The sequence below is a fragment of the Chiloscyllium plagiosum genome, unplaced genomic scaffold (genome assembly GCF_037043375.1).
Source record: "Chiloscyllium plagiosum isolate Xiang-an unplaced genomic scaffold, Cpla_swu_hap1 HiC_scaffold_30, whole genome shotgun sequence".
NCBI lineage: Eukaryota > Metazoa > Chordata > Chondrichthyes > Orectolobiformes > Hemiscylliidae > Chiloscyllium > Chiloscyllium plagiosum.
The window spans coordinates 27,901,927-27,915,763 of record NW_028270168.1 but is presented as its reverse complement, the minus strand read 5'-3'; the positions used below and the strand labels follow the sequence as shown (position 1 = coordinate 27,915,763).

At 39.9% G+C, this 13,837-nt stretch overlaps 1 protein-coding gene across 2 annotated transcripts in view; it reads left to right on the top strand.

Annotated features, from left to right (window-relative positions):
• LOC122563655 (hippocalcin-like protein 1) overlaps positions 1-13,837 on the top strand; it is a 151,937-nt gene that overhangs the window by 37,306 nt on the left and 100,794 nt on the right. The window lies entirely within an intron of this gene.

Here is a 13,837-nt window from a genome sequence, read left to right as displayed (position 1 = left end):
ATATTAATACAATTATGCCTTTGCTGTATAGTTGTCTTATTGTCTAACGTACAATCTAGCACTTAGAGTCATAGAGTCGTATCTGAACCACTACCAGGTAGTCTATATATGATATCTATTGAGGTTTTAGTTCTGTTATGGTTCCTCGGTTCTGCCGATAAGGTCTCCATTATGTCCACTCTTGTCTTTCCATCTTCCCTCACCATAGAAGTGATTCTGTTTCAAACCAGTAATGCTGCTACTCTGCTGTTTTCTCTCTTCCCTCCTGTAAACCTTATAATCTGATATGTTTAGTTCACAGTCCTGACCGTCCTGCAGCCATGTCTCTGTGATGGCTCTATATCAGAGTTTTCATTTGAATCCGTACCTGCAGCTCAATTAGTTTGATCTATGTACTCTGTGCATTTGTAAAAAGAACTCTAATTTTGGATGAACATTCTATCCTGTCATTCAGTATCTCTTTATTATTTCTCCCTCCTAGCTTATTCAATACACATTTTCTAATCCTGCCTTGTTCATTAAATTGATCCTGCTTGTTCATCGTGTTAATCTCTACCTTCTCACATGCTGACCTGCCACTCTGGTACCCTACTCCTGCCATCCTACTTTAAACCCTCCCGAGTGCCACGAGAAATCTTCCTCACAAAGATTTTGGTGCCCCTCTAGGTGCACCTCATTTTTTGTACAGGTCCCCCCTGCCCTCAAAGAGGTCCCAGTCATCCAGATATTTGAAACCCTCCCTCCTATTCTAGCTACATATTTAGTTGCACTACCTTCCTATTTCTGGGCTCACTAGCATGTGGCATAGGTAATAATCCGGAGATTATAATACTAAAGGTCCTGCTGTTTAACTTTCTGCCTAACTCCTTACGTTCCTTTTGCAAGACCCTTCCTCCTGATGTTATTAGTTTCAGTTTGGACCACGACTCTTTTTCTGACTGTTCTGCAAAAGGGTAACTGGAATCAAATAATTAAATCTGCTTTCTCATTACAGATGCTGCGAGTCCTGCTGAGTTTATCCAGCAATCTGTTTTTGTTTCAGATTTCCAGCATCTGCAGTTCTTTGTTTTATGTTAAGACAATGGCAATAAAAGTTAGATATTTTGTTATTTGAAATGTTCTTTCTCTGGTGCTTGTGTGGCCTTCCACTTGTTAGCCCAAGCCTGGATATTATCCAAACATTTGGATTGGTTCAGTATCTTGTGGAGATGTCAACGGAAATGCTGAACATTGTGGAATAATTTCGTGACCAACTCCACTTCTGAGCTTATGATGGAGCAAAGATCATTGATGAAGTAACTGAAATTGTTTGGGCTTGGGACGCTATGGAACTGCAGCAATAGTGAAGTCCTGGAACTGTGATAATGACCTCCAGCAAACACAGCCATCTTCCTTTTGGCAAGATATGATTCCAATCAGTGGAGAGTTTACCCTCTGATTCCCATTGACTCCCACATGCAACTTGATGCTGCACACTGTCAAATGTTGCTTTGATAGCAAGGACAGTCATCTCATCTCACTCTTGGAATCTTGGGCCAAGGCTACAATGAGACTAGGAGCTATGTGGTCTTGACAGAACCCAAACTGAGTGTCAGTGAACACTTTGAGCAAGTGATGTTTGGTAGCACCGTCAACAACCCCATCCGTCACTTAGCTAATCATGAGTGGACTGACCATGTAGAAATTGACTGGGTTGGATTTATCTTGCTTTTTGTGGACAGGAGCTGCCTGGGAATTCTTCACATGGCCAAATATATCCCACTCTTGTACATGTACAGAGACAGCTTCACTAGGGCATAGTCTTTGGTACTATTACTGAAGTGTCCCTTACAAAGTCATTAAGAATTCAAAATCTAACTTGGACTGAATAGGAGTGGAAGAGCGTCATTTATATCTATTCAAGACAGTTGATTTCAAAGTTCTGTCATTACACTGTAGTGAGCGACAATATGTTCCTTGACACGAGTGCAGACATTTTCCCCATCCATTGTCCTTCCAATTGGAAGGAGACCAGAATTGCATGCAATATTCCAACAGTGGCCTAACCAATGTCCTGTACAGCCGCAACATGACCTCCCAACTCCTGTACTCAATACTCTGACCAATAAACAAAAGCATACCAAATGCCTTCTTCACTATCCTATCTACGTGCGAGTCCACTTTCAAGGAGCTATGAACCTGCACTCCAAGGTCTCTTTGTTCAGCAACGCTCCCTAGGACCTTACCATTAAGTGTATACGTTCTGCTAAGATTTGCTTTCCCAAAATGCAGCACTTCGCATTTATCTGAATTAAACACCATCTGCCACTTCTCAGCCCGTGGCCCATCTGATCAAGGTCCTGTTGTAATCTCAGGTAACCCTCTTTGCTGTCCACTACGCTTTAAATTTTGGTATCATCTACAAACTTACTAACTGTACCGCTTGTGTTCGCATCCAAATCATTTATGTAAATGACAAAAAGTAGAGGAACCAGCACCAATCCTTGTGGCACTCCACTGGTCACAGGCCTCCAGTCTGAAAGATTACCCTCCACCACCACCCTCCGTCTTCTACCTTTGAGCCAGTTCTGTATCCAAATGGATAGTTCTCCCAGTATTCCGTGAGATCTAACCTTGCTAATCAATCTCCCATGGGAGTAATCCAGATATTACTACTCTTGAGGACCTCCTTTTTAAATTCCTGCCTAACTCTCTGTAATCTTCCTTCTCCCTTTTCCCTTCCTATGTCATTGGTTCCAATGTCGACAATGACCTCTTGCTGGTCCCTCTCCCCCGTGACAACATTCTGCACCCTCTCTGATACATCCTTGATCCTGGCACCAAAACAGACCTAAGGGGCAACTTTATCACACAGAGGATGGTACGTGTATGGAATGAGCTGCCAGAGGAAGTGGTGGAGGCTGGTACAATTGCAACGTCTAAGAGGCATTTGGATGGGTATATGAATAGGAAGGGTTTGGAGGGATATGGGCCAGGTGCTGGCAGGTGGGACTAGATTGGGTTGGGATATCTGTTCGGCATGGACGGGTTGGACCAAAGGGTCTGTTTCCATGTTGTACAACTCTATGTCTCTATGACTCTATACTATATTGCCAGTTGCTGATATGATGTACAACAAAGATAATTATTCCTTCAATTTGTCAACTTCTTTTGTGTCGTTATGTTTGTGTCTGATGGAACTGATTTCGACGTATGGCTGAAATGTAATGTTACGACACGGAGTAAACTCTCCTGCTTAACTTTTAAAACCAGCAACATAGAACAGATTTATCCCATGCAGTAATCTGTGAAAATTCAAGGGGCCAATAATTATTTAAAGTAAAAATTAACAATTTTATTTCTTAAAGTAAAACAGAGAATAATTAACTAACAACTATTTACAACTCCATCCTCTAACCTATCATTTACCTTCCCCTTCCACAATACTAGCCTGATAAAACTCCCAATTAAGATTTACAAAAAACACTTTTATCTCAAAACAGGCAGCTTTTGATTCTTCTATTTGGATCTTCCTGTGTCTTCTTTTCTTCTTAGTGATTCTGCTTCACAGGTTACAGAGCAATAAAGGTACCTTTTAAGAGAACTATTTTCAGGCATTCAAGTATTCAGAAATCTCGTCCTTCACAATGGATTCAAGGATCTTAACCATGAATGAAGTTAGGCTAATTGGTCTGTAATTTTCCATATCTTGCCTTACTCTCTTTTTAAACAGGGTGTCACATTAATAATTTTCCATTCCCCTGGGACCCTCCCTGACTCTAGGGATTCACCAATAATGCCTCCACTACCTCATACTGAAGGATGATACCTGATTCATCCAGACATGAATCTCGAATTGAGAATTGATTGTTTGCTCGATGTTAATCATTCTAGTTGCATCAACAGATGTTGACGTTTGAATTCAGCAAAGAAAAATCTGGAATTAAGGATCTGCCGATGACCATGAAACCATTGCCGATCATCAGAAAAACCCATCTGGCTCACTAATGTCCTTCAGGGAAGGAAATCTGCCAAATAGTCTGGCCTACGTGTGACTCCAGACTCACAGCAATGTGGTTGTCTCTCAACTGCCCTTTGTCCAATCAGGAATTGGCAATGAATGCTGGCCTTGCGAGTGACAACATCATCCTGTGAATGAATCAAAGAAAAATTGCAAATAGTCTGAAATCTTATGCCTGGAGTGGACCAACGATGATACCAAAATCTCTGTCTCTCATGGCTTGCCTGTTTACAATAATTCTCAGTTTGATGAACTGGTTGGCTCCTCTCAAGGCAGCATTGGTTAATGCCAAAATGTCGTGGTGTGTGCACTTGTTTCTAGTAGGCCTCTGGCATAAGCCAAGGGTGTGGATTATAGGACCACTGTAACCCTGAGAGCCCACAGCATCAGATGCCCATCGATGCAATCGGAGCTCAATACTTCCACCATCATGGCACACTGATTGGCCATGGTCTCTCTCTGGAGAAGCACCATTTCCGGCTGCACTGACCACTTCACTATCAGGAAGTAGCTCATCCATTATCTGTAAAATCTGGCCTGCCATGGATACACACACCTTCATACCAGTCTCTGTGTCTCCTCCATTCTGTGACATTCTGCTGCATCCTCATCATGTCTTTGCCTGCAGGTTTCTGTTTCAGTTTCCTCACCTCTCATTCCATCCCTCTCTTGTTCTCTTAATTTCTGGACGATTCCCCCTTTGGAATTTATAATCCTCCAGGATTCTGAGTTGGGACTGAGGGCCAAGACCTGAAGATGGTTTGCTGCAACCCATTTGTGTCTGCCAACATTTCCCCTATACATCAACTCATCAGCTTTTGAATCTTCCCAAGAAATCTGACCTTGAACATGTGATTGATTTTTTTTTTGAGCTGTTAAATTCTGAAAGGATTAAGCTAGAACAGAAGTCTGTCCTCAAAGTGCACTGTGGCAACAATCGGATGCTTTGTGCAAGAATCCCCGACTGAATGTAATCTCTGAAGCTTTGCATCATCCCTATTTTCCAAACTCGGGAGTTTGTAGATCACAGCGGTGTGTCTTTGAGTTATTTTTGCTTGTTCTATCCCTGGCTTTTACAAATTGTGCACTTTGCAATTTCGTAACATCTTTCCATGTCCTTTGCAAACATCTGAAAAACAATAATCACCAAGGAACTGAGCAGAAAATCTAATCATTGTTACATAGGCAACTGTAGGAAATCTGTTTCCACACAGCCAGTTAACAATGAAATAAATAACAACTTAATCTGTTTTTTAGATTAGATTAGATTAGATTCACTGCAGTGTTTGATGGTAGTGATTGAGGGAATCAATGAGTGAGGGATACGAGAAATGCTCTTTTTACTATCATTGAAGTTAACATATTTAGCAGTCAGGAAAACTCTTAGTTTCATGTCTCATTCGAATGACAGCAATTTTACATTTAGCTCCAAACTGAAGCTGGAATTACATACTTAATCTTGGCATCAGAGTTGAACCCATGACCTTCTGACTTGAGACAAACATAGCATTACTGCTGAACCAAGCTGATACTTCAAACCGCAAAGTTCATGGGTCTTTGTATGCAGCACACATTTTGACCAAACACCACCTGCTCCTACGCAGCTGGCTTTGTGTTTGTCAGATGTGTACGTGGATAGTTAAAAAATAATTCACAAGTTGGACGTATTCAATAACATCCAAATTCTTTTCCAGAAACCTCAGCATTTTTTTCCATTTGAAGTGGGTGTTGTTAATTCCTCTTGGCTGAGGAAATGCAGTCCAATCCAACTGCATGTAATCTCCTGGACTTTCCTTTCAAAATTAAATGATAAATTCTACTTCTAGCCTCCACTGCATCAACACTTAACAAATCTGTAAAGCTAATCGCCACTATGTGGATGCTGTAAATCAGAAACAAAAGCAGACATTGCTGGGAAAGCCCTTAGGTCTGACAGCATCTGTGGAGAGAAATTAGATTAGATTACATTACAGTGTAGAAACAGGCCCTTCGGCCCAACAAGTCCACACCGACCCGCCGAAGCGAAACCCACCCATACCCCTACATTTACATTTACCCCTTACCTAACACTACGAGCAATTTAGCATGGCCAATTCACCTGACCCTGCACATCTTTTGGACTGTGGGAGGAAACCGGAGCACCCGGAGGAAACCCACGCAGACACGGGGAGAACGTGCAAACTCCACACAGTCAGTCGCCTGAGGCGGGAATTGAACCCGGGTCTCAGGCGCTGTGAGGCAGCAGTGCTAACCACTGTGCCGCCGTGCCACCCATCCACTGTGGATGGGCGGCAGAGTTAACGTTTCAGGTTGAGTGACCCTTCCCCAGAAACCTCTGGGGAAGGGTCACTCGGCTGAAACACTAATTCAGATTTCTCTCTGCAGATGCTGCCAGACCTGCTGAGCTTTTCCAGCAATTTCTGTTTTTGTCACCACTATTTATGATTTGCAATAATTCCTTAAGTGGTCACTGAAGACCTTTTTTACAATTGTAAATGACACGTTGCGCTATTCTCAAACGACTCTGTGAATATTGGCACTTGCTAGCATTTAGTAACCCCAGCCGTAAGAGTTCTGCAAAGGATCTCATCCATCTAGCCTGCTGGATGCAAAAGGATTCCACTCCAGTTATGTCTTTCTGTTGCCATCACAGAATGTCATTGGCGATTTGAATTCCAGATCAACCGTTTCAAAACCCTTTAGAACAGTGTTCAATCTACACCTCCTGCAGGGGCAGACGTTTTGAACTGCAGAATAGATTTGTAGATGAATGAATTTATTATTTCTGCTTCAAAAAAAAAATACTTGACTACAAGTTAAACGAATTAGGCTTGGAGGAATAGAGAGAATCTCTGAGTAGCTCATTTCAGATTCTCTGCATCAATCTAATGAAACTGAAAACCTGCAGTGACTATTTATTATTCTGGTACCGCCATTGTGCTCACACCCTCCCTGAGCTGTGCTCTAAATGTCACTGAAGTGTGTACAGTCAATTCACCTTAAGCGAATGTTTGTTTCAGAGGAATTGTTACACTGCACAAAATTATAACTCTCCTGCATAAATTGGATTTAATCCCTCTCATGTAAATTGTGTGCTGTCTGCTCAAATTACACAGATTCATTTGACTGTTTTTGCTGCCCAAATTGCATCCTTTCATGTGGCATCTTTCTCCTATCTGTCATGGACTGCCTCTAATAATTATGATTTGGATCTCTTAGTTTTATTTTAATGACTGATTTTAGAATTTGATTCCAGTTAAATGTATGCTTGATCCCTATTGTTTTGCTCAAAGTATAGTAATCCAATGTATAACATTACAAGGCTTTTCCAAGTTCAAAATAACACAGACTTCCCCATTCTAAGAAGAGCTCTTTAGTGATATGCATTCTTAAGGACTATGTAATGTTTGAGTTTACCCAACCTTTTGCCTCCTTTTTGTAGAAGACATCAAAATGCAGCAGATGTCTAGATCTTGCATCACTTCTATTTTTAAATGGCTACTTCCTTTGATTAAATTAGATGAATAGATTCCCTACAGTGTGGAAACAGACCCTTCAGCCCAACAAGTCTGCACCAACCCTCCGAACAGTAACCCACTTAGACCCATTTCCCTCTGACGAATGCACCTAACAGTATGGGCATCTTTGGACTGTGGGAGGAAACCAGAGTACCCAGAGGAAACCCACGCAGACTCGGGGAGAATGTGCAAACTCCACACAGACAGTCGCCCGAGGCTGGAATTGAACCCAGATCCCTGGCGCTGTGAGGCAGCAGCGCTAACCACTGAGCCACCGTGCCGCCCCAGATCTAATTCATTTATTATGATTTTCATAAATGAGGGAAAACTGTTCACTTAATCCAATTGTAAGAAATCTTATTTAAAATTGATTCGTGTTATATTCATAATATATTCGATCATCGAAGTGGTCACCCTAATTTGTCCAACCATGGCCAGACATACACCTGCTACATCCTCCATTTATCTATCCATTGTTAAGCTTCTGTTTGGGCATTCCTATTTAGAGTCTCACCACTTGCTTTTTGACTTGTTCTTGAATTAACATCTGTCTCCTTGTATCTAACACCTTGTCAATGTCAAATAAATATCTAAATCAAACTGATTCCTGTCATAATTTTGACAACTACAGAATATATGTTTGTGTTTTTTTTAAAGAGAAGCAGATACATGACTGACTCCTGGATAGTGAAGAACTTGCCATCCAACAGGATATTAAAAAATTCTACTATGGCCTGATTTTGAGCCAGTACTGTATGGAGAAGTACCAGCATGTTTGTTTACACGTTCCATATTTCTAACTAGTTCATGTGTTTTCTGTCTCCTTGTTGCATGACCGGAGAAAAGAATCGATGCTAATCACACAGTGACCATAATATGCTTTTAATCTGCCAATTTTATATTTCACATGAACTTATTTCGTCAATGTTTGCCTTTTTTCAGTCAAAAATGGCTAATTCTTCACAATGCCGGAATTGTTGAGTCATTATTAGATGTACTTTGTTAGTTGTACTTGACATTAAATGTTGCTTGACATAGTCTCTTTTAATGAACGCAACTTCCTTTGCCATCAAGCCCTGAAGTGAGACTCGAGCCTGAATCATCTACCCACTGCTGCAAGATGGCCTTTTGCCATTTTGAACTTGAGACTTGCAACGTAACTCTAAAAGTTAAGGATATTTACCTCGGGAACACAACAGTTAGTTTGATTTGAATTCATTACACTGTTAATGAAACGAGTTAGTGCAGTATTATTCAATAGTATCTTTATCTCTTCAATTTCCCTCTTGCTTTTGGAAGATCATGAAGCTGCTTTCTTGATTCTAGAGTGGTTACCGGAGAATTGTGCAAACGCTTGGGTAGGAACAATCAGAGCAGTGTGGAAGGAGGTGCCTGGTTTATAAACCAAATCTGTTCTACTGTCAATTTGTTCAGCCATCTTGCACATTCTGATGGAATTATGAACTGATACTGCAAACATCTTAAAGTCACTTTGAGCGTATTAACAACTCCAGTGCCTCAAAGCAACCATTATCCAGACTTCATCAAAAGATGACAGAGTATCTGACCCATTTAATGGTTGTCTGTCTTTTTGGACATATCTGTAGAGGATCCTTGCATTAAGGTGCCATCTTACATTTCCTTTTGACAGTATTGTGATCTCTGAATGTTCTCTGATTATTTGAAGATTCTGATCCCTGTCCCTTGTCTAAACATTGGGATTGATCTTTGTGCTGTAATGAGGGCATTGGTGGAAAGATTTTTCCAATAAACAGTAGCATCTTTTACTGTGTCTCAACTGAAGAGAAGTTTTTTTATAAAACCTTGAAATGTCTATGCTTTCAACTCAGCCTAATGAGGTGTTGTCTCTCTCTTAAGCATGCAACCAAGTATAATTAATTTGAGCAGCCTCCATCTATTTCTACATCATATGTGTTCACGACTTAGAAACTGGAAAACCTTTGTCCTAATGCAGTGAGGGATAAGACACATGGAAGGATAACCCATGCTGTGCATCGTAATGAGTTTGTCCTGTTTAGTTCAAGGAGGAACAGTTCCCCTTTTTTTTGGAAGAAACTGGAAGGGATTTGACACAAGAACTGATTGTATGCATGTTGCTGAAACTGCATAACAAAGATGAAAAATATATTTCAAGCACTGCAATGCATAATCTTCATCAAAAACATACCCAAGATATACATTGAGATGGATGTATTTCTAGACAAAGCCTATTAAATTTATGGTGGTCTTATTGAAGACAGTATGCCCAACCATAGCTATAGAATTTCATTTGCAGTTCAATTCTATTGCAGCAATTGGGTTACTGTTTCCTACGGTTTCAATATTTTGTATCTTCTAGATTATCATTCTGTGCCATTTTTTACAAAGATGTGCTGTTCCTTTTTTTACCTTCATAATTGTAAACTAATTAATTTTTCCTCTATTGCAAAGTAAATGTCCTGGTTTGTTTTACTGGTGTCTAACCTTTTATGTTTTGAGATGATTTCCTTCTGTCATTATTCAAAAGCTGTTTTGTGTCTGTGCTTTGTGTTTTGCTCCTTCTGGAAAATTCGGGCTGGGTGAGATGCCCTTTAGAGGGTCACTGTAGACTTGATAGGCTGAATGGCCTGTTTCCACGGTATAGGGATTCTATGATTAAAACTATTGGACCTTCTGGCATCCTGCTTAAGAATAATTATTATTATCTTCATTTTGTTCATGCTGGCCCAGTGAGGAACTATCCACTCCAATTGAGCCTTCACTGCTGGGTCTACGCAAGCACTTACCACACCCTGGCAATGCTAAGCATCATCAATGAGATGCTGATTTTGCCTCCTAACCATGTGGGGTTTCAGATAGGGGTATATTGAAGATTTCACAACATGCCTGTTACTGTCATCTGTATTCTCTCTGTAGCTAAGGAGTAGGGAATAACTTGTCATTCCTGTCAGTGCTTTGTGGGGCATTGCTAAAAACTAATAGCTATAAATGGGCGGCACGGTGGCACAGTGGTTAGCACTGTTGCCTCACAGCGCCAGAGACCCGGGTTCAATTCCCGCCTCAGGCGACTGACTGTGTGGATTTTGCACGTTCTCCCCGTGTCAGCGTGGATTTCCTCCGAGTGCTCCGGTTTCCTCCCACAGTCCAAAGATGTGCAGGTCAGGTAAATTGGCCATGCTAAATTGCCCGTAGTGTTAGGTAAGGGGTAAATGTAGGGGTATGGGTGGGTTGCACTTCGGCGGGGCGGTGTGGACTTGTTGGGCCGAAGGGCCTGTTTCCACAGTGTAAGTAATCTAATCTAATCTAATCTAATCTAAAAATGGTTAACAGTAATTGCTCTTCCAAAACCAAATGACCAGGTGAAGTATTTTGATGGGTTTTGATGTAATAATATTATCATCATCATCTTTCTGACCATTATTGTGGCTTTTTATTTCTTGGTACTGCTATTAGTTTATTACACAAGTCCTAATGGGGATTGATATGAACACAATGAATCTAGAATATTTTGTTTGGGGCAGAGTTTTGTGGTACCCGTGCTGCCAGAAGTGTGTTGCCATGAGATTTCTGTGTGCCTTGAGTTGATCTCCTCTGAAGTAGTGGGAAGGTGCTGAAGTATTTCAACAGCACCCAGGTCACATCTCTGAAAGGAATGATTTGGGAAAATCAGGCAAAAGATTCATGTCCTTCCAACCCTTCACATTTGGGCACAGGTGTTACAGAATGAAACACTGACAGCTGCGGGTTCCACGTCAAATTCAGCTCCTACCCTCCTTGCTTTGTACACTTCCAACCCCAGGAGTATTGGCCTGTTGTTATGAAGAGGGCATGAATGAATAAGTATACTGTGTAGAAATATGTATTTCCAAAATCTGTTATCTATAAATGTTCCTGAACAATGTGCTTACTTATTAAGTACATGTGCATTGCATGGCTGGCTTCTTTTCTGGAATTCTTAATTGTACAGTGGTTGTATTTTGGCCCATTGACAAATAACTTGTCAATCATTATCATCTAAAATATTTTTGGATAATTTGAAAGAACTATAGATCCCATAATAATCAAATGGTAGCAGTTTTATTACAGGTACAAGTGTCTTGCTCTACATCAAATGTGTAGTATTCCTCAAACAAGCTTGATCTATATTTTAGGTAATATACAAAATGTTTTAGTGCAGAAGCCAATTTCTCCATTTTATTTAATGACGTGCTAAATTCCAAGGAGAATGTTAGACTTTCCAGTGGATATATTTTTAGTTACTGCTGTTTTGATTTGAAGCTCCATTATTGTCAAATTTGTTTTGGACCATGCATATAAAGACAGGATTGTATTTTTAAAAAATATTTTAAATACACCTTTTGAAGAAATCACAGAATTTCAGTTGCAATGCAGAAAGTCATTCAGCCCTTCATGTCTGTGAATGTGCCGCTTGGAGTGCCACTGTCCCGACTTGTCCCCATAACTATTCATATTGTTCTTTTTTCAAATAACACTCTGATTCTCTCATGAATACTTGATTAAACTTGCCCTGACCCACATCCTTGGGTGGATCATTGCTGATCTTAACCACTCACTGTGTTGTCTGTGCATTGCTTTTTGCTTCTTTTGCCAATTACTATAAATCTCCAGCTGAGGCCAAACTGGTTTCTTAGACAAGTTCAGTACATCCTCCTTACTCTTGTACTCGCTGCCATTGTTAATATAGCCTAAGGTACTGTATGCCTTATTAACCACACTGTCAATTTGCCTGGCCATCTTCAATGATTTATGCGCATACACAACACGGTCCCTATACTCCCACACCCCATTTAAGGATTGTACCTTTTAAAGGACTTGAGTTTTAAGTTTTTTATATTTTACATTTTGACTGCCACACTAACCATGAATGAATGTGCAATTGGCAATTTTTCTTTCTTTACCAAAACACGTGATATATTACTTGGAGGGGCTGGATTGTTCTGTAGATGGAAGGTGCTTGCTCCAGGAACCTATCAAGTTTAATGAGATCTTAATAACCCCTAATCGTCTTGCATAATTTATATAATATGACATACTTGAATAATTAATGTCAATGTTTGAGTCAAAACATTACTCTATAATTGAAAAGATTGAAATTTGCAACTGCTGAAAAAATAGAATGTGCTAGTCAAACACAATCAGACACTCTATCCAAAATGTCCATCAGTCTTTTTTCTTTTTCAGATGCTGACATTTCTGCATATATTTAATCATTTAATTTTTGAAGCAATTATTTGCAATTAAGTATTGGGGGAAAATGTATTTGTGAGAAATACCAGACTAAGCATATTGTTTGATTTGATGTCTCCTAAATTGTCCATCTTGTTTTATCCATGCAGATTATTTCAATGTTTGTTTATTTTAATATGGATGCACCAAAAAAGCCTAGAATTCAACATACTATGTTGAAATGTTTTGGTTAAGATCGGACACCGATCCCAACAGCTTTATATTTTGGGTCATTGACCTTAAATGTTAATTCTGATTTCCTCTCTGTCAATTGACCTTCTGGATAATTTGGCACTTTCACCTTTATTTCAGATTTCCCAAAAACCCCAGAATTTTACTTCTATTTCAATTTCCTTTATTGTTTGAGAGCAAATGAAAGAGAAGATTGTGGCAGCAAGATGAACTCCTGTTTGAAAAGAAAACTGACCTGTTGTTCTTATAAAAAAACTTTGCAATGTCTGCATTGTTCAACAAAATGTTCAGTTAATCTTCTATTTATTAGTATGACTTTTGATCTGTAGGCTGTTCACGTCTCTGATTTTCAGATTAATCAGAGCTATAAATTGAGTTCATATTTCATGTATTGAACAGCAGGCCCTGAAGCAAAAGCTGCTGCTTTATGTTAAAAGGTTTTCTCTTGACTGACACCACCACCCCTCAACAAGAAAACATCCACCTACTATAGCTGCTTCACCATAATTTTAAATGTTAAAACTACATGTTCGACAAAAATATTTCAACGATAACTAAGTTGAGGGAAGTGCTGTAAGAAAGGGAGGTGAAATGTTCTTTGTGTTCCTTTGGGTTAATGCCTTGTGAGTGCCGTCTGGAAGCCAGAAGAGTATGATCTGAAAACTAGAAACTCTATTTTCTATAAGAGGCAGGAATGTGCAGAGGGAGAGCCTCAATTGCTCACAGTTAATCCCCCAACAATTATCAATGAGTGTAAGTAACAGTAGCTTTTGAATATCTATATGGATATCATATACAGCTAATTATACATTGCTAGCCTCAGGTTTCCACCTCCATCATAGATTGTCTTCGTACTTCAGCCGAATGCACAGTCAATAGC